The sequence below is a fragment of the Canis aureus genome, chromosome 31 (genome assembly GCF_053574225.1).
Source record: "Canis aureus isolate CA01 chromosome 31, VMU_Caureus_v.1.0, whole genome shotgun sequence".
In the NCBI taxonomy this organism is placed as follows: Eukaryota; Metazoa; Chordata; class Mammalia; order Carnivora; family Canidae; genus Canis; species Canis aureus.
This window is the reverse complement of record NC_135641.1, coordinates 12,931,785-12,953,022: the sequence shown is the minus strand read 5'-3', so window position 1 is coordinate 12,953,022 and position 21,238 is coordinate 12,931,785. Positions and strand designations below refer to the sequence as shown.

The window sequence follows — 21,238 nt, the reverse complement described above, 5'->3', positions numbered from 1 at the left end:
AGGGGCAGCCTGAGTGGCTCAGTAGTTTAGCGCCGCCTTCAGCTCAGGGTGTGATCTCAGGGTCCTGGGATTGAGTCCCATGTCGGGCTCCCTGCAGGGAGCCTGCTTCTCCCTCTGCCTGTGTCTCTGCCTTTCTCTGTATGTCTCTCATGAATAAATAAAATCTTTAAAAAAAAAAAAAAAAGAGGAAGCCTTAACAAAGCGAAATTTCAGACACAAAAGCCCTCCAGTGCCTAAAGGCCTCGAGGTTGCTGGTGGCAGAGTCTGTGAACAAGGCAGAGATGTTGAAGCGCTAGCAAGGGCCTGGGCCCTGCTTCTCTGCCCAGGTCACAAAGGTACACTCTACCTCAGGGGTCCCCAAACAGGGCTGCCCCGGGCAGTGGAGAGACCCCATGCAACCCACCTGTTATGTGGCAGTGTAATTGGAAAGTGGGCTTCAGACAAAATGCTTCGGTATTTTCACCTTACAAGCCCTTGTTGGGTTAGAAAATTAGGTTCACAAGCCAGAGGGCCAGTGGCATCCCCCCTGCAGGTGTGCTGTGCACTTGGGGTGCTAGGCCTGCATAGGCAGGATCATCGAGAGCCTCTATGTGAGAACTCGCCCACCAGGATGAGTCAGTTTGTCCCAAGGCCTTAGCCACACTCCGCTCAGGGTTCCATGGCCCTCTGTGAGCTCGAGGGCTACTCAGATCAAACATTAATCTTTTCACTGCAGGGAAAGTGAATGGCCAACATGATACACGGCCTGGAGACCCAAGCAAGACAAATTCTGAGGGGCCACGCTGAGGTGTTTTGTGTGAACCCCGGTTACTCAGTGATGAGGGCAGTCACTGGAACACTTAGAAATACCTCTGGGGTCAGAAATCAGTTCTGTGAAGAGTGAGCTATTAACCGGGGTGCAGAGGCCGTCTGGCCAACACAGGCCTCTGGGTGACACCATGCTCTTTAACACGCTGTCTATTGCTAGCTCATCAGACAGAGGGGCTCCCTTATGCCCTCACTGCCCCTTCCGTGTGCCCACACGCTCGATGGAAGACTTTGTATGAGAAACTACAGCGTGTGGATGGAATCAGATACTCAAGTCTGCAGGCTGCGCACACACATGCCAGGGCTTTGCACCCTACGCCTCGGAGCAAAGCCCTGTCACATCCCAATGCCAAAGAAGAACCAGCCATTCCACCAGCTGTCTGAGTACAGCATCGAATGGAAAGAACCACGTCGATTAATAAAACTGGAGTGATTCACACGTGCGTACCAACATAAACGAATGCTCACCCCTGCTGTCTCAACTGGGAACCCAAGCTCAGAAGTCAAATGTTAATTCCTTCTTGCATCCATTTCAGAATATCAGTGTTCCCTTTGCTTCCTAGAATATCTCCTTTTTCCTCACTCTCACCCCTTCGTAGGTAACTGCACGTCATTCTGGAGCTGAGTTAGCCTTTCAACCTGGCAGTGGCCTCTGGAAGAGCTTTCCCCTGTCCCTGGAAGATGTAGTTTTTGATTAAACAAGATCCGTGTGTCTGTGTCCCCCATGAAAGGGAGGTCCAGGCAGGTGGGAGGAGGGCAAGAGTGGGCTTGCAGGGTTTCAGAGGCTCCTCAGATGCTCACACCGGATGCGGGTGCCCGAGATGGTCACTGCAGCCCTGGCCACTGTGTCTGCTCCCAGCCACCAGAAAGGAGAGCGGAATGTAGCCCTCCTGCAAGGACACCCCTGGGAGGGGCATGCCACTTGTTGCGAAGTCCTAGAACTGTGCTCCTCACCCCACCAAGCCTCAGAGAAACTGGGAGATGCAGTCTTTATTTGGGCCGTATGCCAGAATGAGAATAAAATTGGGGGGTTCTCTTACTGAGGAAAGAGAGAGACCCGCCACCGGGAGGTAAATGCCGGGCTCAGTCCTATCCATGCTTCCTCTCACACGAGAAGATTGTTCATGTGATCAGAGGAGACATTTACCAAGCAATACAAGTCCCCACTGTGTTTTGGGGTTACATGGGGCCTGGACAGTTACTTCCTAATTTTCTGATGCCTGAACTGTCCTGAGGATGGTGCTAGAATCTGCCCTCCCACCATTAAGGCTTCATCCAAGAGCATTTTCAAAGTCAAACCAAGACTTTCATCCTAACAGGTGTTGCTATCCCACACCTTTGTCTCGGAGTGAACTAACCTGTCCAGACATCAGCTGGGAATCCTATTTTGGGAATAGGCTTCTCAACCAACCCACAAGGAACCCCAGAACCCAAATCCCACGCCGTCGCCCCCCAGGCTTTCCTCCTCCCCAGAGAGCCCCAGAAGCTAGTAGACTGCACGAACCACTGCATTATCCAGTGAGCAGCATGGCCCACCATCCTGCAGGCCGCCTGTGTTGGAGCCCGAAGACTCCTTCCCTGCAGCTACTGCCCCAGCCTGGCACCACCACCAAGGAGGCATGTCAAGGACTTTGCATCTTATAAATTACGTTTTTTTCATAAAACTCTAAAAATAAGTAGAATTACTGCACCACCCTCTCTTTGCAGGCAAGGAAATCAAGACTCAAAGAGGCTGAGTGACCTGGGGTGGCGAGCTGGGGCGCCACCAGGCAAGGTGAGGTCCGACCAAGCCCAAGCCACTCTGGGGAAGCCCAGGTCAGGCGGGCCAGGCCTCACTCCGAGCTGTTGAAACTCCGTTAAACAAAAATGCATGTTTGCAAGAGGCAGCAGCAAGACACAGCAGCCTCAGCTCTGCCAAATTCCCTGGAAGCAGAGTCAAGCCGTTTATCGTGGCTTCAAACCAAATTCAGCTGCTACTTTTCTTTTCACTGGTATTGTTTCAAAGCCAGCGGTGGATTTGTTCCGAGGATTTTTATACGCCTAGCTTCTTGTCGGCTTTCTCCCCAGAGGTGGACTTTTACATGCCGAGTTCCAGCATGCACATGCTTCTTTTATTATTAAAGGTATTACCCGGTACCTGTTGACTTCCTGCCGTGGCCCCGGGGACTCTGGTCAGGGAGCTGTCCCTGAATCAGCGTGCCCCTCACTGCTGTGCATTCATCATGTCTGGGTCAAAACCACCCTAGCCTGCTGCTTTCTAAAAGAGCAACTGAGCCCTCAGCTGAGGACTGCTGGCAGATGGCACCCGGACATGTGGGGTGCATCCTTCCACCCACTGCCATCCTGATTCCCCGGCCACCTTTTCTTCTTTTCCCGATTACTGTAAGGACCCACCCATACTCCAGGGAAATGGTGACTTTAGGATCCACAGTAGGTCTAGAAGATCCTCACGGCCTTGGTAGGAGAGCCTGGCAAGCCTGAGAAGGGGAGCCCTTTAAGCAACTAGAAATGTTTGGGAGTGAAAGCATCCCCTTTGCACAGAATTTGATATTCTATAGTTCATTAGGCTCAGTGATGGCTGGCCTTGGACATTTCCTGTGAACTGGTAGGATTAGAAGATCACGTGACATTGGAGTTGGAGGATTTCATCTTGGAGATATTAGATGCTGGGTCCGTGGTAGGTGTAAGTAGGCAAAATTAGGCATGCAGGAAGGAACAGCAGGAGAACAAATTTAACGTGAGACATTATATGCGAGCACCCACCTTGATCCCAAAGGAAAACAAACCAATGGTGACAATGGCAACAGAGCAGAGTGTGGAGGCGTGAGAACAAAGCTGACATCACCTGCATGGGCACCGGACGTACTGTAGGCTTTCAGCCAATGAACAAGGTACATGGATGGATGTTGTGAATCAGAATCCATGGTAGTTTCTCTCTCTGTCTCTCTCTCTCTCTCTCTCTCACACACACACACACACACACACACACACGATTCCTACTTCCAAAGAAAGTACCTCCACCACATATCTTTGACTTACCTGTGGGTAAATTTGAGTTTAAAAGTTCACACTAGGGACGGCTGAGTGGCTCAGTGGTTGAGCATCCGCCTTAGACTCAGGTTGTGATCCCAGGGTCATGGGATCAAGTCCCGCATCAGGCTCCCCAGAGGGAGCCTGCTTCTCCCTCTACCTGTGTCTCTGTGTCTCTCATAAATAAATAAATAAAATCTTTTAAAAAATAAAATAAAAGACAACACTAAATCTTCTTTCCTATTAGAACCTCTTTTGTAAAACTGCTTGCTACTCTCCTTAAAACAAAGTAGATGTAGAAGCAAGTGGTTTTATGTTTCAGGCTCTTGGCGATGAATGTCCCCTCCTAGCTGAGAAGACATGAAAGAAGAGAGTAGATCCAATAAATGTGAAGTAATAGTTTCAGAGGAGCAGAGATAAAGACAAGAAGCAATCCTTGAAGATAAAATAATAACTCTGAATTTTCCAGATTTTAAAAACCTGTTCAAATATCTTAATCCCAAACAGGATTAAAGAAAGACAATTCACATAAGTGCATATTGTAGTAAAATTAAGGATTATTGAATACAAAGAGAAGATCTTTAAAGGAATCATAAGAAAACAGATTATAGCAGAATGACCAGACTGACAATTAGCTTGACAGGTTCTCAGCCACAATAAAGAAAGCCAGAAGCCACTGCAACACCAGCTTTGATGGGTGAGAAAACACCCTAGAATCCTATCTCCAGGGGGACCATGTTCTGAGTTTTTATGATAAAATAAAAAGCATAGTCACACAAACAAAAACAGGGAATGCACTATTGCTGAATTGTCACTAAGAGAAATCATGTACTCTGGGAAATAGAAATGTTATCTCAGAAGGAAAACTTGAAATGCAAGAAAAAATGATGAGAAAAGAGTTGCCATTCATATCTTAACTGTTTGAATCAATAACAATCTTCTGTAATGTGTGGATTGAAACATCAAGATGATGTAAATCTCAGACAAAAACAGCAGATACGTGGAAACTGTTTAAAGAATCTGACATAAAAAAAAAAAAAAAAAAAAAAGAGGGCAGCCCGGGTGGTTCAGCGGTTTAGTGGTTTAGCGTCGCCTTCAGTCCAGTGTGTGTTCCTGGAGACCTGGGATCGAGTCCCATGTCAGGCTCCTTGCATGGAGCCTGCTTCTCCCTCTGGCTGTGTCTCTGCCTCTCTCTCTCAATCTATGTCTCTCATGAATAAATAAATAAAATATAAAAAAAAAGAATCTGAAATCCTAGTGCTCAGGATGATAGGTCAGAAATGTATTAACTTTAGACTTCATTAAAATAAATATTCCTGTTATCTCTAGGGTAAGGAGTTGTAGACCACAAACAAAATTCCAAACTACTAAACTTTCCACAAAAAAGGGACAAAGAGAAAATCATTTTCAATAAATCCATAAGAAGACATGAAGAGAAAATTAATTTCTTAAAATTTCTAAAAAGTTTAAGTATTGACTTTATGTAAATGAAACTAATAGAGAAAACAAACTAGGATATGATTAGGGATATACATTTAAGTGGGAACATGACTGAACTATTACAGCAACAAAAGCAAATAAAGATTAAGAAACTTTCAACACCCTGGAACAACAACCCTTTGGAAACAGTAAAACGTTTCCTTATGGTGTAACTAAAAAATTCCCCTTGTAATATCTATCCAAGAAAAATTAAAGCATATATATATACGAAAACTTACAGAAGCTTTGTGTTTAATAGTCAAAAACTGGAATCAACCCAATAATAAGGGAATCAATCAATAAATTAGAGTATATCCACTCAACAGAATACTATTCAACAATAAAAATGCATTAAGGAGGGTATGCGATGTGATGAGCACTGGGTGTTATATGCAACTGATAAATTGTTGAACACTACATCTGAGACTAATGATGTACTGTATGTTGGCTAACTGAATTTAAATAAAAATAAAAAAGAATGATGCATTCTATATAGAAAAAAAGTGCATGGACTATTGACACATGAAGCAACATCAGTGAATCTCAAAATACTATGCAGAGTAAAGAAGCCAATGGTTGGTTGTCTGGGATGAGTGGTGGGTGAGGGGTGGTGGGAAGGGAAATAGGAAGAGAGTAAACAGACATGATGAGCCTTTGGGGCCAACATAGATGCTCATTGTCTTGATTGTGGTAATGGTTCCATGGATGTGTACATAAAGTCAAAACTTACCAAATTATACCCTTCAAGATGTAATTTTATTGGATATCAATTATACCTAAATAAAGCTATTTTAAAAATTGGAATTAAGGGTGTCTTGGTGGCTCAGTCCATTAAATGTCTGACTATTGATTTCAGCTCAGGTTATGATCTCAGGGTCATGAGATCAAGTCCCGCCTCGGGCTCTGAGCTCAGTGGGGAGTCTGCTTGGGATTCTCTCTTCTTCTGCTTCTGCCCCAACCCACCCTCAAAATTAACAAATCTTAAGTAAACAAATAAATACATAAAATTGGAATGAGAAACCATAATACCCTAGTGGAAATGAGCACGTCCAGCACCCAGGTCTTGTTCCCAATACCATTCTTCCCTAGAAGAACCCAGCATTTCTTAGAAAAATAACCGAATATATCAGAATATAAGTGAATACTCAGAAAAAAAAAAAAAAAAAAACGAAGGGGTCATGACACCAGAGCTGACTTGAAAGTACTCACAATGGCTAAGGTGGAACAATTTGAGCAACATAATAAGTAATACTATGATATTACAACCCAAAGTATATAATAAATATCCATGAGTCCATACTGAAACAAAGAAATTATTGAATGAATTAGTCAATGGGAAATAAAAGAAAACCTCCCAAGCAGAAGAATTCAAAGTAGCATCTGTAGACATTCCCTCATCAAGAAGGCCTTGCTCAGCTTCTCACTTGGGGGCCATGCCTGGTGGGTCTCCCATGGGTGGGGAACGCTTGCTAATGTATCACCAAACAGGACAGTATAGAAAGGGGGAAAGGTCACATATGGTGGAGATACCAGGCAAACACAACCTTGGCCAGGTGATCAATATCAATATCATCACTGTAAGGTCATGTGGACAGTAGGGACCCTCTATATCATGTGATCATAAGGGTGCTGTACACCATACTCTTCCTTCCAAACCCCATAATACCAGTCTGATCATGAGAAAAACATCAAACAAATCCAGATCGATTGATAATCCATAAAACTACTCATCAGTATTTTGCAAAACTACCAAGGTTATCAAAAACAAGGAAAGTCTGAGAAAATGTCACAGCCCAAAGGAGCCTAAGGAGACAAGGTGATTAAATGTAATATGACATCCTAGACGGGGTCCCGAAACAAAAAAGGACGTTAGGTAAAACCATGGGACATGGAGACTGGTTAAAAATAATGCATCCCTGTTGCCTTATCACTTGTGACAAGTGTAGAATGTAAGTTATGTACTAACAATACAGGAATCTGGATTCAGGGTATAAAGGAATTCTTTGTACTATCTTTGCAAGTGTTCTATAACTCTAGAACTAATCTGAAGTACAAAGTTTGTTTCTTTAAACAAATTCTGTCAGAGGCACCTAGGTGGCTCAGGGGTTGAGCATCCGCCTTCGGGTCAGGGCGTGATCTGCGGGATTGAGTCCCCAGCTGGGCTCCCCAGAGGGAGCCTGCTTCTCCCTCTGCCTGTGTCTCTGCCTCTCTCTGTATGTCTCTCATGAATAAATAAATAACACTTTTAAAAATAAATAAATAAAATAAAATCTGGAATGAGGCAAGGTTATTTGCTATCATTTTTATGATTCACAATTTTTTATATGCAGTAACCATTGTTATGAGACTTGAAAAAATCTGAGAAATATGTCACAAATAATAGAAAGTTCTATAACAAACAATTATTGTTTATAAATACTAAGTTGGTCTACTGATATACACACACAAATCATGGTGGCTGATGAAAACAACAAATGAACAAGAATCTTGTATTTCTGTATTTCAGAAGTAACTATTAGAAATGTTATGAAAGACAATATTTGTTAAGAGGCACAGAATTTCAATGCAGCACCTTTTTGAACAAAACTATAAAACCTTCCCAAAGGACACAGAGATGTGAATAAACAGGGGGCCTGTCCACACTCTTCTGGGGGGTGAGTCGGCTGTGTGGAAGGTGACCCTGGGGAAGAGCAGGGACACAGTGACAGCAAACCCCACGCAGGGAGACACAGACACTGGCCACCTATATGGTTAACTCATCATAGAAAAAGCTAAAAGCCACTTGTCAACTGGGGAGAAAATGTGTACTGTAGTGTGACAGAAAGAATTTATCCTGTTTTTAATAATATTGAGAATTCTTAGAAATTAGAAAAATTAAAAAAAAAAACAGTCTAAATAATTGAACTTGCAATACTTGGAGGTCTAAATGGTCTGCCTCCCATCTTTTCCTCGGCAGGCACCCCATCTTCCCCGGGGCCGTGCTCCTTTTGATTCTCCCGACACAGGTCCCAGGGCTGGGTCCATCCCCACCCTGTCTGCCCTCCCGGCCACGTGGCCCAGTGGCCCCCGACCCACGTCCTCCAGCCAGCTCAGGGCGCGGGGGACTGTGTAGATTCAGATGAGGCTTCCCTCCAGTCCTGTCCTCTGCCCCGCCCTGGCCTCACCTGCAGCCCTGGCCTCACCTGCAGCCCTGGCCTCACCTGTAGCCCGGGCCTGGTGGCCTACGCTCCCAGGGCACCTTGGCCTGTAGGTCAGCACTGCAAACCAGCCCTGCTCCGCCTGCCCCAGCTCTTCAGTTTCCGAGTGGGTGGCACCTTTGCTTCCTTCCCTGTGCGCAGGTGCCGGTTGAGTGGAAATTCTGGAGTCAGGGATGAGTCTATAAAGCAGCAAGTGTCTTAGATGTGGCAACAGAGACTTACCTAAGCTGGACAATGTGGTCAAAGGTTAACTTATACCAGAGAGAACTCAGGACTTGAAAACCTTAAATACCTCGCTAGATATGTTACATTGATCGAGTTTACTAAACCAAATAAATACATACTTTTTTTGTTTCTCTTGTGTTACGACAATAAAGTACCAACCATTCCTTATATGGCCAAGTGGTTGATTCAAGAAAAGAAAACCCTCTGTCTTATATGAAGGCCACAGAAGGTCTGTTGACTTATATAAGATCAACATCTGAGGGGAGCCCGGGTGGCTCAGTCGGGTAAGTGTCCGCCTTCAGCGCAGGTCATGGTCCGGGGGTCCTGGGAGCGCGCCCTGGGTCGGGTTTCCTGTTAGGTGTGGAGTCTGCTTCACTCTAACCCCTCACAGTACCTCATATAAATAAATAAAATCTTTAAATAAATAAAATATGGGATCCCTGGGTGGCTCAGCAGTTGAGCGGCGGCCTTTGGCCCAGGGCGTGACCCTGGAGTCCCGGGATCGAGTCCCACATCGGGCTCCCGGCATGGAGCCTGCTTCTCCCTCTGCCTGTGTCTCTGCCTCTCTCTCTCTCTCTGTGTCTCTATGAATAAGTCAATCAAATCTTCAAAAACAAATAAATAAATAAATAAATAAATAAATAAATAAATAAATAAATAAATAAGTAAAAAATAAAAATAAAATAAAGTCAAATCAACCTGTAGGGATATTCGCCGAACACTCTAGTCCCCCAAGCCCCGCCTCCGGCTCGCTGGGCCTCCGCACTCCGCCTCGGCTATGAAAGTCCTGCCGCTCCATACATTGAAACTCCTCCTCCCCCGGGGTCTGTGGTGCACAGAAGCGTCCTCCCCGCGACCGCGGACACCGAGCCCGGCAGTGCACGTGCGGCCCGTCCGCGGACACCAGGGGGCCGGCACCGCTGTCACAGGAGGGCGACGGCGAGCGGGGGCGCTGGGGCCCGAGGGGCTCCGGCTTGGCGCCACCCGCACGGGGCTCCTCGGGGCGTGAGGACACGGACCCCGTCGGGACCGTCAGCTCGCAGCCGCCCAGGCATCTCCGTCCCGTCGTCTCCCGCTTTCCGGGGCCCGGAGGTGCGCCCTGGCGTCGGGCGTCGGGCGTCGCTGAGGACTGTGGCCGGGACGAGGCTCCCGCGGGCGGGCGGCCGGGCGGGCGCGTTCACAGCCGGGCTCTGCGGGGACGCGGCGGCGGCCAGAAGCCAGCACGGGGGCTCGGCCACGGCGGAGGCGGAGGCGGAGGCGGCAGGTCCCGCGCGCAACCCCGGCCGTCCGGACGCAGCAGGGCCGCTCGGGCTGCTCGGGCTCGCCTCGCCGTGGAGGCGCCGGCGGCTGCGCACCTGCCCTGTGAGGGCGGCCACGTGGGGCCGGGGCCGGGGCCGGGGCGAGACGCCCCAGGAGAGGCTGTGGCGGGCGGCGGGCGGCGGGCGGCGGGCGGCGGACAGGCCTCCCCGAGCGGCAAGGGGACCCCGCTCGGGCCGCGGCTGCCGGCAGGACGCACCGGACCCTTTCCCGGGAGGTCAGCGCCGAGCGACGGTCACTAGGAAGAGGGGAGCCCCGGGCGCAGGGGCAGCCGGGCCGCCCGGGGGAGGATCGGGGGGAGCTGGGAGGCGCGGTGCGGGGAGCGTCCGACGGGGAGCTCGCGCCCACCTGAGGGGAGCTCGCGTCAGGCGTCCTCCTGAGGGGGAGCACATGGCCACGTGAGGGGAGCTCGCGGCCACGTGAGGGGGAGCACGCGTCAAGCGTCCTCATGAGGGGGAGCACATGGCCACGTGAGGGGGAGCACATGGCAACCTGAGGGGGAGCACGTGGCCACGTGAGGGGGAGCACATGGCAACCTGAGGGGAGCACATGGCCACCTGAGGGGGAGCTCGCGGCCACGTGAGGGGGAGCACTCGTCAGGCGTCCTCCTGAGGGGGAGCACGTGGCCACGTGAGGGGGAGCACGTGGCAACCTGAGGGCGAGCACATGGCTACCTGAGGGGGAAAACACATGGCCACGTGAGGGGAGCTCGTGGCCACGTGAGGGGGAGCACTCGTCAGGCGTCCTCCTGAGGGGGAGCGCATGGCCACGTGAGGGGGAGCACATGGCCACCTGAGGGGGAGCACGTGGCCACGTGAGGGGGAGCACGTGGCAACCTGAGGGGGAGCACGTGGCCACCTGAGGGGGAACACGTGGCCACGTGAGGGGAGCTCACGGCCACGTGAGGGGGTGCACTCGTCAAGCGTCCTCATAAGGGGGAGCGCATGGCCACGTGAGGGGGAGCACATGGCAACCTGAGTGGGAGCACATGGCCACGTGAGGGCAGCTCGCGGCCACGTGAGGGGGAGCACTCGTCAGGCGTCCTCCTGAGGGGGAGCACATAGCCGCCTGAGGGGGAAGCGCATGGCCACGTGAGGGGGAGCACATGGCCACGTGAGGGGAGCTCGCGGCCACGTGAGGGGGAGCACATGGCCGCCTGAGGGGGAGCGCATGGCCACGTGAGGGGGAGCGCGCGCCCACCTGAAGGGGGAGCACCTGCCCGTGTGAGAGGGGTACGGGCTGCCTGAGCCGGGGAGCATAGGCCCATCTGACCCTGGGAGGCTGACAGAGGAGCTGAGAGCTGATGACAGCTGGCGCCGTCGCTGGCCCGAGGAGCGTGCCCTGAGCGTCCTCTGTGCAGAGCCTCTTCCATGAAGCAGGGAAGCTCGCGGTGCCCTCCGGTCAAGGGGGACGACCGGCGCCGCCGACGCGGGGCCGCACGGGAACGTCCCACCTGCCCTCCTCAGCCCCGCGCTCTGGACGGCTCCCCGGACAGCTTCGCCGGACTTCCTCCTGAAGTCTTGTGCCCCAGGAGGAAGGTTGAAAGCTACGTCCCTAGATTCTGCCCCAGTCGGAGCAGAGACAACCAGTCTCCAAAACCAGCTTGTGGTCAACGCCCCGTGTTCAAGCTGCCTCGCTTGCGAGCGTTCATGAGGGTCTTGTGTTTGTGACGCTTTGAAGCTCTTAAACGGAGACGAACCATTGGATGACCGCCGCCCTCCACATTCCCCGCCGAGGGGAGGAGGCATCCGCAAATCTGACTTGAAAGATTGGTTTGAAGTGAAGCTGTGGCGAGCCTCCCAGGCCCCGCGGCGTTCGGGCCGACTCCCTGCATGTGTCTCCCGAAGTCACGGAGCCGCGTGAGCACGGCCACCCAGCGCAGCCATTCCTGGGCCTCCGAGGAGGAGCTCCTTTCGCTCTCGCCCATCCCGTAACTGAACGTGCGTCTTACGTGCCATCTTTTTAACCAGATAATTCTCCCGGGCTATTAACTGTCATTGGGTTAATGCTGAGTTTTCTAGGTAGTGCTAAAAACCAGGATGTGGCAATAAATAGCAGCTGCAGCTGCCGACTGTGGTTTTGACCCCATGGGATCTGCGCGTCTACCTTTCTCCATAAAATTTTTCCTAGTAGCTATTACATTTTTACTCTTCTATTTAGAGATTGCATTATTCCTCCCACTTCCTTGAGCGTCACAAACCAGCAAACCGATAATATTAGTTACAGCACTTCTACTAATTTCCCTACTAGCCGCAAGCCTAGCTTACGAATGAACCGGAAAAGGTCTAGAATGAACCGAATATGATAATTACTTTAAACCAAAACAAATGATTTTGACTCTTTAAATTATGATTAAACTCATAATTATCATACGTCCAAAGTATACACCAACATCTTCCTGGCATTTATTCTCTCCCTAATAGGCACACTCATCTACTGATCCCATCTAATATCGTCCTTACTGCGCTTAGAAGGCATGATGCTATCCCTGTTCATAATAATATCAGTTACTACCCTAAATAGCAGTTATCTTTTGGCTCTTACCAATCTCTCTCACTACTGCATTCTGTGAGGGTTTTTTTTTTTTTTTACTTTATTTTTTTAAGGTTTTATTTATTTATTTGAGAGAAAAAGGCACAAGCAACAGGGAAGGAGAAGGAGAAGCAGACTTCCCGCTGAGCAGGGAGCCCAATGTGGGGCTCGATCCCAGGACCCCGGAATCAGGACCTGAGCTAAAGGCAGATGTTTAACCAGCTGAGCCATCCAGGTGGCCCCGTGAGGGTTTTTTGTGTTGTTTGGGAGTTTCAGTACAACAGACTATTGCTAATAGTGCATTTAGAGGTCAGATGGTGAGTCTTGCAGTCAAAGCATGCACGTTCTGTTCAATTTTGGTTACTGGTTCCCCTCATCTCTGGTGCCCTCTCTTCTCTCTGCCACTTTCCAAGTAAAATGCCTATTGTGCTCTCTTTCGATGAACAGATGCCCATTGACTACTTACTATAAGCAATTGACACTAGTAGATGTTGCAAAATTGTAAGCTTGGGACAAGGAAGCATCCCTCTGTTAGGAGGTCATTCGCTGAGCTGGATGAGCTAACAAATAAGAACATATGGCAGATGAAAATGCCAAGAGAAAAGATTTCTGAGTCAGCCCTTTCTATTTTCTATATTTCCGGTGCTTTGACATTATTACGGCCTTGTCAATCTTGAAGAGACTGCCCCTTACAGGGGTGGCCAATTCCTGACAGACTGAAAGATGCCTGGAAGTGTGCCTGTCGTGTGAGCACCAACCAGTCCAGAGCCTAAGCCTGACCACTCTCTTTATCAGGGTGCTTATGACCTGGACACTATTTCCCCAAACTAGTCACCCCCAGGACTAGATAACTCAGAACAGCTCCTACACCCCAGAGCCCTCCAAAATTAGTCACATTAGCCAATTCTAAACCTGCCTATGCAGCAGAGTCTGTTTCCTCCTGGGGAAGCCACAGTAGAGGGTATCGTCCATGTTTACCCCTCCACCCCCTCTCCCTCTGCCTCCTGGCGACCCAGAAGGGTGCGCCTCCCCATGTGGCCCCCCATCATGTGGTGTATCCCTCCTCTTGGGACCCTTAAGTAACCAACTGCATTTACCATGACAGTCATTGCCCCATCTGTTGGCCTCAGCTTACCTGAGTAATAACAAGAAAATTTGTAGTTTGAAACAGGAGAGACAAGACAATACATGGAGTGATCCAGTCAGCGAGCAGGGCTGAGCACTGAACGACTCTATAGGATGTTGGAAGCCCTTCAAAGGTAGGGAGGAAAGTGTACCGTGTGCAAAGAAACAGCACCATCATAGAAGCCGAAGTAAGAAATTGTACTTGATCTGCAAGACGTTCAATGGACTGGAGTGACATTAATACAGCTTCCTGTGGGTCTGTGGGACAGCAGTGCACATTCATGGCATAGGGCGGGTTGCAGGAGACAACAGAGGGGTATACTCTGAAATCAGGGAGGTGGGAAGGTACCAGCCCTGCGGCACAAGGAGGCAGGAAGGTACCAGCCCTGGGGCAGAGGGAGGCAGGAAGGTACCAGCCCTGGGGCAGAGGGAGGCAGGAAGGTACCAGCCCCGGGGCAGAGGGAGGCAGGAAGGTACCAGCCCTGGGGCATAGGTAGGTGGGAAGGTACCAGCCCTGGGGCACAGGGAGGTGGGAAGGTAAAGGGACTGAGCAATCCCTAAGTGCCATGTGCCTTTACATAAACACTCTTTCTCTCCTTTTTTCTTTTTTTACTACAGACCTATGAAATGGGTGGTTTCATGTCCCACATATGGATAGGAAATGGAAGAGTATTAGGGTTGCAAGACTTCTAAATATGCCAAAATGGCGAAGAGCAGATTTGTGAGCACCCAGGTCTGACCTCAGAGTTTGCTCAGCTGTGGATTTCTAGGATTTCCTTCCCAATTATCTCTGTAACTATCATGACTCTACTTGTTTCCGAGACTCAAGCTAGCCTCGCCTTAGAAACTAGAGGCCCATCCATCCATCTTACTGTTTCCAACTTGTATCCCTTTGTGACCAGACCAAGGGAGTCCCTCCATTTGATATTGTTGCAGGGTTGCAGGGTTCTCCTCTCATAGTCTCGGGGACACAAAGGATGAAGTAAAGGAAAAGTTTATTAAGGGAAAGTGAGACAAGAAAGTAAAGAAAATCCAATTCAAACTGAGAGCACCACAGGCAGACCTGCTCTGCGTGGCTCATGCTGATATACCAGCCTCAGCACCAGGACTGGTGCACAGTAGGGATGTAATAAATGTTTTTGGATGAATACCTGAGCGAATGCAATCTCCACTTCCTCATGCTTGAAGACAAAAACTGTTGTAACTTGCAACAATGGCAGTTTATCCAAATTAAAAATATAATAATAGTATTTTGATTTCATGCAGTCAGCCCATGGTCACAGCATCTTTTCTATCAACTCTCCTAGTCCACATCACATTTTCAGCACCGTAACATGCATGTGGCCTGGTGCCCCACATGTTGTTTCTGGGGGAAATTGAGAATCACAGTGAGAAAAGTCATATGGAGCAAGCAGTGGTTACCATTCAACCTCCACGGCACTCCTTCTGCCAGGGAAATGCCACCTGAACACCAGAGACTGGTTTGTCCCTGTTTTTTAGGGGGATGTTTTCCTTTAGCTCAAAATGAATGCACTGGGGTTTATCTATGTGTAGCTTCATGGAATAAGTACATGCGCATCTGCACTTAAGAAGAGCATGTTTAGCACTCAGGGCTTTAAATGATGTAAATTAAATTAAATTTAAAATGTGCTGACCAGGTAAAACAAGTTATGGCTTTAGAATTTCAAAAAATTCTGGGACACCTAGGTGGCTCTGTGGTTGAACATCTGCCTTTGGCTCAGGTCGTGAACCCTGGGCTCCGGGGATCAAGTCCCACATCAGCCTCCCCACAGGGAGCCTGCTTCTCCCTCTGCCTGTGTCTCTGCCTCTTTCTCTATGTCTCTCATGAATAAATAAATAAAATCTTAAAAAAGAAAAAAGAATTTCAGAAAATTCAAAAATAGTTCTGTCTTTGGCCTGTATCTGGTGTTTGATTTTTGCAGTTAGGAGAAGTACATCAATTGCTACTTCAGCTCCCAGGTAAGCAGAATGAAACACAGTGAAGTTTGTTTTCTGAAGGTTCTGCTGCCCCTAGGATGCTGTGAGCCCCTGACAATACTCTTCAGTCTTACCTCCCTACTTCAGAAAGCATATACGTATTGGCTTTGCAATGCATCCAATGCATGGTACGAGCAATTGATGGGTGCTAATAGCAAAGGCTTTGAGAGATGTTGGCCACATCTCTGGCCCTGAGTTTCTGAATCCACTTGGGTCTTTCATGCTGCCCACTTCCCTGACTCATGATTGACACTTGGGCTCCTCCAAAAATATCCCTCCAGTGCCCCCGGAATGGGGATCCAGCTGGATGTCTTGCTAGGCATCTCTTGAGGATTAATTTTTCCCCTAAATCAGACCCTGCATTTTGACTCAATGAAGCCCACAAAGATTCACCAGGCTGGCAGCCTGAATTCAGGAAATGCTTAGAAGCTTCTGCCTAACTATCAGTTTCTTTAAAAAAAAAAAAAAAGTTTACATATGTATGTATGTGTTTGAGCAGAGTTGACACACAGTGGTATACTAGTTTCAAGTGTATAACTTAGTGATTTGGCAAGTTTATATATTATGCTATCTGTGACCACCACATAGCTCCCATCTGTCCTACTGCATTGCTATTACAGATTCAGTGACTGTATTCCTTATGCTCTGCTCTTCCCGTGACTTACTCATTCTGTAACTGGAGGTCTGTACTTCCCACTCCCCTTCAACCATTTGGCCCACCCCCCCATCTTCCTCCCCTCTGGCAACCATTAATTTGTTCTGTTTTTAGTTCTGATTCTGCTTTTTTTGGTTTATTCATTTTAAACTCCATTTATAAGTGGAATATCATATGGTATTTGTCTTTCTCAGTACAAATGATCTCACTTAGCCTAATACCCTCCAAATCTATTCATGTTGTCTCCAATGGTATGGTCTCTTCCTTTTCTATGGTTGTATAATACTATCCAAAGCAATCTATAGATTCAATGTAATCCCTTTCCAAAATTCCAATAGCATTTTTCATAAAACTAGAACAAATAGTACTAAAATTTGTCTGGAACCTCAGATCTCAAATAGCCAAAGCAATACTAAGAAAGAAGAACAAAGCCAGAGGTATTATAATTCCAGACTTACCACAAATCTATAGTCATCGAAAACAGTATGGGACTGGCACCAAAATAGACATTAGATCAATGGATCAAGATAGCAACTCCAGAAATAGACCCACAGTTATATGGTAATTAATCCAAGACAAAGGAGGCAAAAATATGCAATGGAGAAAAGATGTCTTTTCAATAAATGGTGCTGGGAAAACTGAACAGCCACACACAAAAGAATGAAACTGGACTGCTTTCTTATATCATACACAAAAGTAAGCTCCAAATAGATTCAAGACCTAATGTGAGACCTGACATCATAAAAATACTAGAAGAAAGCACAGACAGTAATTTCTCTGACGTGAGCCATAGCAACATTTTTCTAGATACATATACCAAGCAAGAGAAACGAAAGCAAATAGAAACTATTGAGAGTACTTCAAAATAAAAAACTTTGCATGGTGAAGGAAACAATCAACAACAAAAAAAAAGACGTCACAAATAGGAGAAGATATTTGCAAACAATATATATAGTGAGGGGTTAATATACAGTATATAGAAAGAACTCAAACAACTCAACCCAAAAAAACCCAAACAACCTATTTAAAAGATGGGCAGAGGATCTGAATAGACATTTCCCCAAAGGAAGCATACACATGGCCAACAGACACATGAAAAAGTGCTCAACATCAGTAATCTTGAGGGAAATGTAAATCAGAACTACAATGAGATATCACCACACACCTGTTAGAATTGCTAGGATCAAGAAGACAAGAAAACAAATGATGAGAATGCAGATGAAAAAGAACCTTCATGCACTGCTAGTAAGAATTCGAATTGGAGCAGCCATCATGGAAAACAGTATGATGTTTCCTCAAACAATTAAAACTAGAAATACCAAATGATCCAATATCTCCATTATTGGATATTTGCCCAGGGAAAACAAAAACACTAATTTGAAAAGACATATGCACCCTTACATTTATGGCAGCATTATCTACAACAGCCAAGGCATGGAAGTAGCCCAAGAGTCCATTGACAGATGAATGGATAAAGAAAATGTGATGTAAATACACAGTTACCTCAGCTTCACTATAATGTTAGAATCACCCTCTGAATGTTTATCCCAAACCCCAATAAAAGGAGACTGCTTATCCCTGTTCAGGGAGACATAACTTTGGAAATCATTCCATGTAATCTCATTTGCTGCAAATAAAGGTGACCTTAGGAGGCAAGTCCAGCCCACCTGGTGTAGTCTCTGTCTATGACTCTCCAAAGGTCGACCCACTTTGGTTCAGTAACAAAAGCTCCTCTATCACCTGCACCCCCAACTCCAGACTCCTGGATAAGCTCAGTCTAGGCCCTTCTCAAGTCTCTACTTGCCTGAGAGAGGAAACTGGATTCAAAAGACACACAGAGGAAAGGAACATAGTCATGAAGAAGAGAGATCCAGACCATTCTAGAAATTTCCTCAGTTCTAGGAGCAAAAAGTTCACCCATAAGAAGCAGTGAGCCTCTGATGCCTCTCAGGTCCACAGCTTATCATATGCAGCCATAGCTACACTCAGGAAAGAGTAAATAACCTGCAACGTGTATTTAATTAATAGTTAGAGCCCAGCCAGTCGATGCCAGCTGGCTATTTTGTGGGCTTGACCATCTGTGTTACAAAAGCCCTAAGTCATTGCTACCCACAGATTTCTGGGTTGTTGAGGGAAATAGGCACATCGTGAGCACGGTATGAAGTGCCCTTCCACGACGTCAGCTTTATTCAGCCCGAGAGCAAGGTGAACATAATCATAAAGCAGGTTCAGGATTCCAGATTCCATGATGTTTCACCACACATTTGACTTGCCTTCTCACACGGCACACAAAGCAAAGCACAAGACAAAGTCACACAAGAAACTAGATAGAGTGGGAGATAGGAAATGAGGACCCAAAGTCAGTCTGTGAGCACAGAGTGGAAGTAAAGCCTTAGTCCGGTCAGGGTCATCTCAGGTGCTGCTTATGACCTTCCGACAGCAGAGGATCTCAGTTCTCTTCGGAGATGAGCCGGGGAGAGCCTTGGGCAGCACCAGCCTTTTGATGTGGTCAGAGTCGAGAAAGTCTGACATTTTGCTCCAAAACTCCTCCTTTTTAAAGGGAGTTAGTTAATCGATCTCAGGCCCTTGCGGACTTCTTCTGGTTCTGCTGGTTATTGATTCTCAATGTGTCCTCAGCTGCTACTGGCTTGGGCAATATCTGCTCTTGGCTGCAGCACTCTTAGCTGCTTGCATCACCGCTTGACATGAGCTGCTGGTTGACATGAGGGCCTCCGTCTTGCTCTGTACAGGGCATTATTCCTTCAAGCGGGCGGCATTCATAAACTTCCTTTTGTCTGGCATTGCTCACATGAAAAAAATGGCACCAAACCCACAGTAATTTTAATTTGGCTCTTTAAAATGGTGTCAAAGTCTTTTGTTTTTTGTATATAGTCTCAGAGAAATCTGACATTTATTGACCTATGGCAAGTAGTTAAATGAAAGCCACTACATTAAAGCTTACAGGCTGTGGTGAATGTCAGATACTCCAATTTGGGAAACTAGTTTATGACATATATTCACTGAGCGATGTGAAATTCTTTGTACTCTAGGACCGAAAGAAAAAAAATTAAGACAAAAGGTGAATTTGTTAGGGGGAAAAAAAAAAGCTATTCAGAACAGAATAGGAACAATGGAGCCTCTTCAGTAGGATGGTTTCAAACCCAGAGAAGCAGATCGGCCTGTGAGTGCCATGGGGACAGCTGTGCAGAGGGCACGTGAGTAAAGGACAGCCACAGCCACGCTTTAGACTGAGCTTGGGGCTCACTAGCCACACGGCAGCCGCAGCAGGTTGCAGGTCGCTAGGAAAGACGTGCCCAGCTATACCCAGTGCTTCCCGGGGGGCCGCACCTCAGCAGTGGAGGGAATCATATCATTACTTGTTGACTCTGCATGTTGCTGGTGGGGAGGCTGAGCTCCCCAAGAGCCAGGCTCCTGAGAAGACAGGCGTTTGCACAAACAGAGCCTTCACGGTGTGTCTGACTGCCCTGAAGATGATGTAACGCCCGAGGAATGGTTGAGGGCACGTTTCTCTTTCAGGTAGGTGCTGCAGGACATCCACAGAGATGAGAAATGGGGATAAGACTGAAAAGTAAAGAAAGGTTAGGGAGCAGCCAAATTGTACACATCCTCACCGCAGCTTAATAATCCACAGACGCAGAAGAATATTCCAGAAAAAAAGGTCAGTCGAGGGGGTCTGCAGCATGGGGAGTGAACCCCACCCAGTTTCCCTGTAGAGGCCTCAGCTGGTTAAAAGAAGGGTGTCCCCTTCCCTGCCGCCCCTGGCCCCGGGGTGCTGTCCCAGGGACCCTGGGGCTGTGTGGGAGCCGCGTCTCCAGGCACTCCTGCCAGCCCGACCTCTGTGACGGACGTCCCAAACTAATAGAAATAACCATAATGCACAGGAGAAAGGAGCCTTTCTGTGTTCCCCACATGGCAGTTCACTTTGTGCACAAGCCCTCATTTTCTTAGCTAACAGCAGGATGCCAGAAAACAAGCAAAACAAGAATGAATTCTAGACCTGTGTTATAGGTTTGAGGGTTGTGTAAGCTTAAATCACATACCTGGCCCCTCTAGGGTGACTCATTCTCTTGGGGATGTCTGTCTCTCTCCTCCTAGGAGGGCTTTTGCCCCTGTCCCTCACTCCCAGAGATCCCCAGGGACCCAGGGGAGAGCCGCCCCTGCTCTAGAACCCTAGGGCTTCATGGGCACCCATCTTTCCCTGAGCCATGCAGCTCCGCCTGCAAGGGGCCATGGGCAGCCAGCCACTACCTGAGGGAATTCCCTGCTGGCCACCAGACCCTGCCCATGTCCTTCTCCCTAAGACATCTCCCCAACCCAGGAAAGGTCCTTGTCTCCTTCAAAAAATGGGAAGTCTTCTTACAATGAACCCTGAATCCTCCCTGCTATGGTTTATAACAAAATCTAGTACATATGATCGACTCAGCTGGTGTTTTTCAAATCCAATGCCTGGATGGTCCCAAACGATTAACTAAGAATTTCTGTATCTTCCCAGGGGTGCCCACTAGTCAGGTACTGACCACCAGCTGCCACCCCGAGAAGGGGTTTCCGATTACTGCAGGCAAACCCATGCCCATGGCAGGGGACACCCCTTGCCACCAGCCAGTGACACCACAGGGCTCCCCTGGGGACAAAAGTCCAGACTTTGGGGGTGCGCCCATCTGTCCCTAGGTGACCACCTCTGACCACCTCCTTTCCCAGCCTCTCACCTCTCAGTCCCCTCCCACACTGCACAATACCGAAGGCAACCCTGTTTCCCTGCAGCAGAAGGAATATCCACCCATGGGGTCCCTACCTGCCTCCAGAGCTTCCCATCCCCAGGATGCAGGGGGTGACCTGCCTACTATGGGGGTGC

General features: G+C 48.1%; 2 long non-coding RNA genes across 3 annotated transcripts in view; one reads left to right on the top strand and one right to left on the bottom strand.

Moving 5' to 3' along the window:
• LOC144302364 (uncharacterized) overlaps nt 1-8,816 on the bottom strand; it is a 38,027-nt gene extending 29,211 nt beyond the window's left edge. The window contains exon 1 of the long non-coding RNA XR_013369215.1: nt 8,517-8,816. This is a non-coding gene — a long non-coding RNA (uncharacterized LOC144302364). The remainder of the gene's footprint in view (nt 1-8,516) is intronic.
• Nucleotides 8,817-11,143: 2,327 nt separating this feature from the next.
• On the top strand, nt 11,144-16,221 carry LOC144302363 (uncharacterized). Of its 2 annotated transcripts, XR_013369214.1 has the most exons (3): nt 11,144-11,995; nt 13,749-13,846; nt 14,331-16,221. It is a non-coding gene; the product is annotated as an uncharacterized LOC144302363 (long non-coding RNA). The 2 variants fall into 2 exon arrangements; XR_013369213.1 differs by having other exon boundaries at nt 13,749-16,221.
• Nucleotides 16,222-21,238: the final 5,017 nt, after the last annotated feature.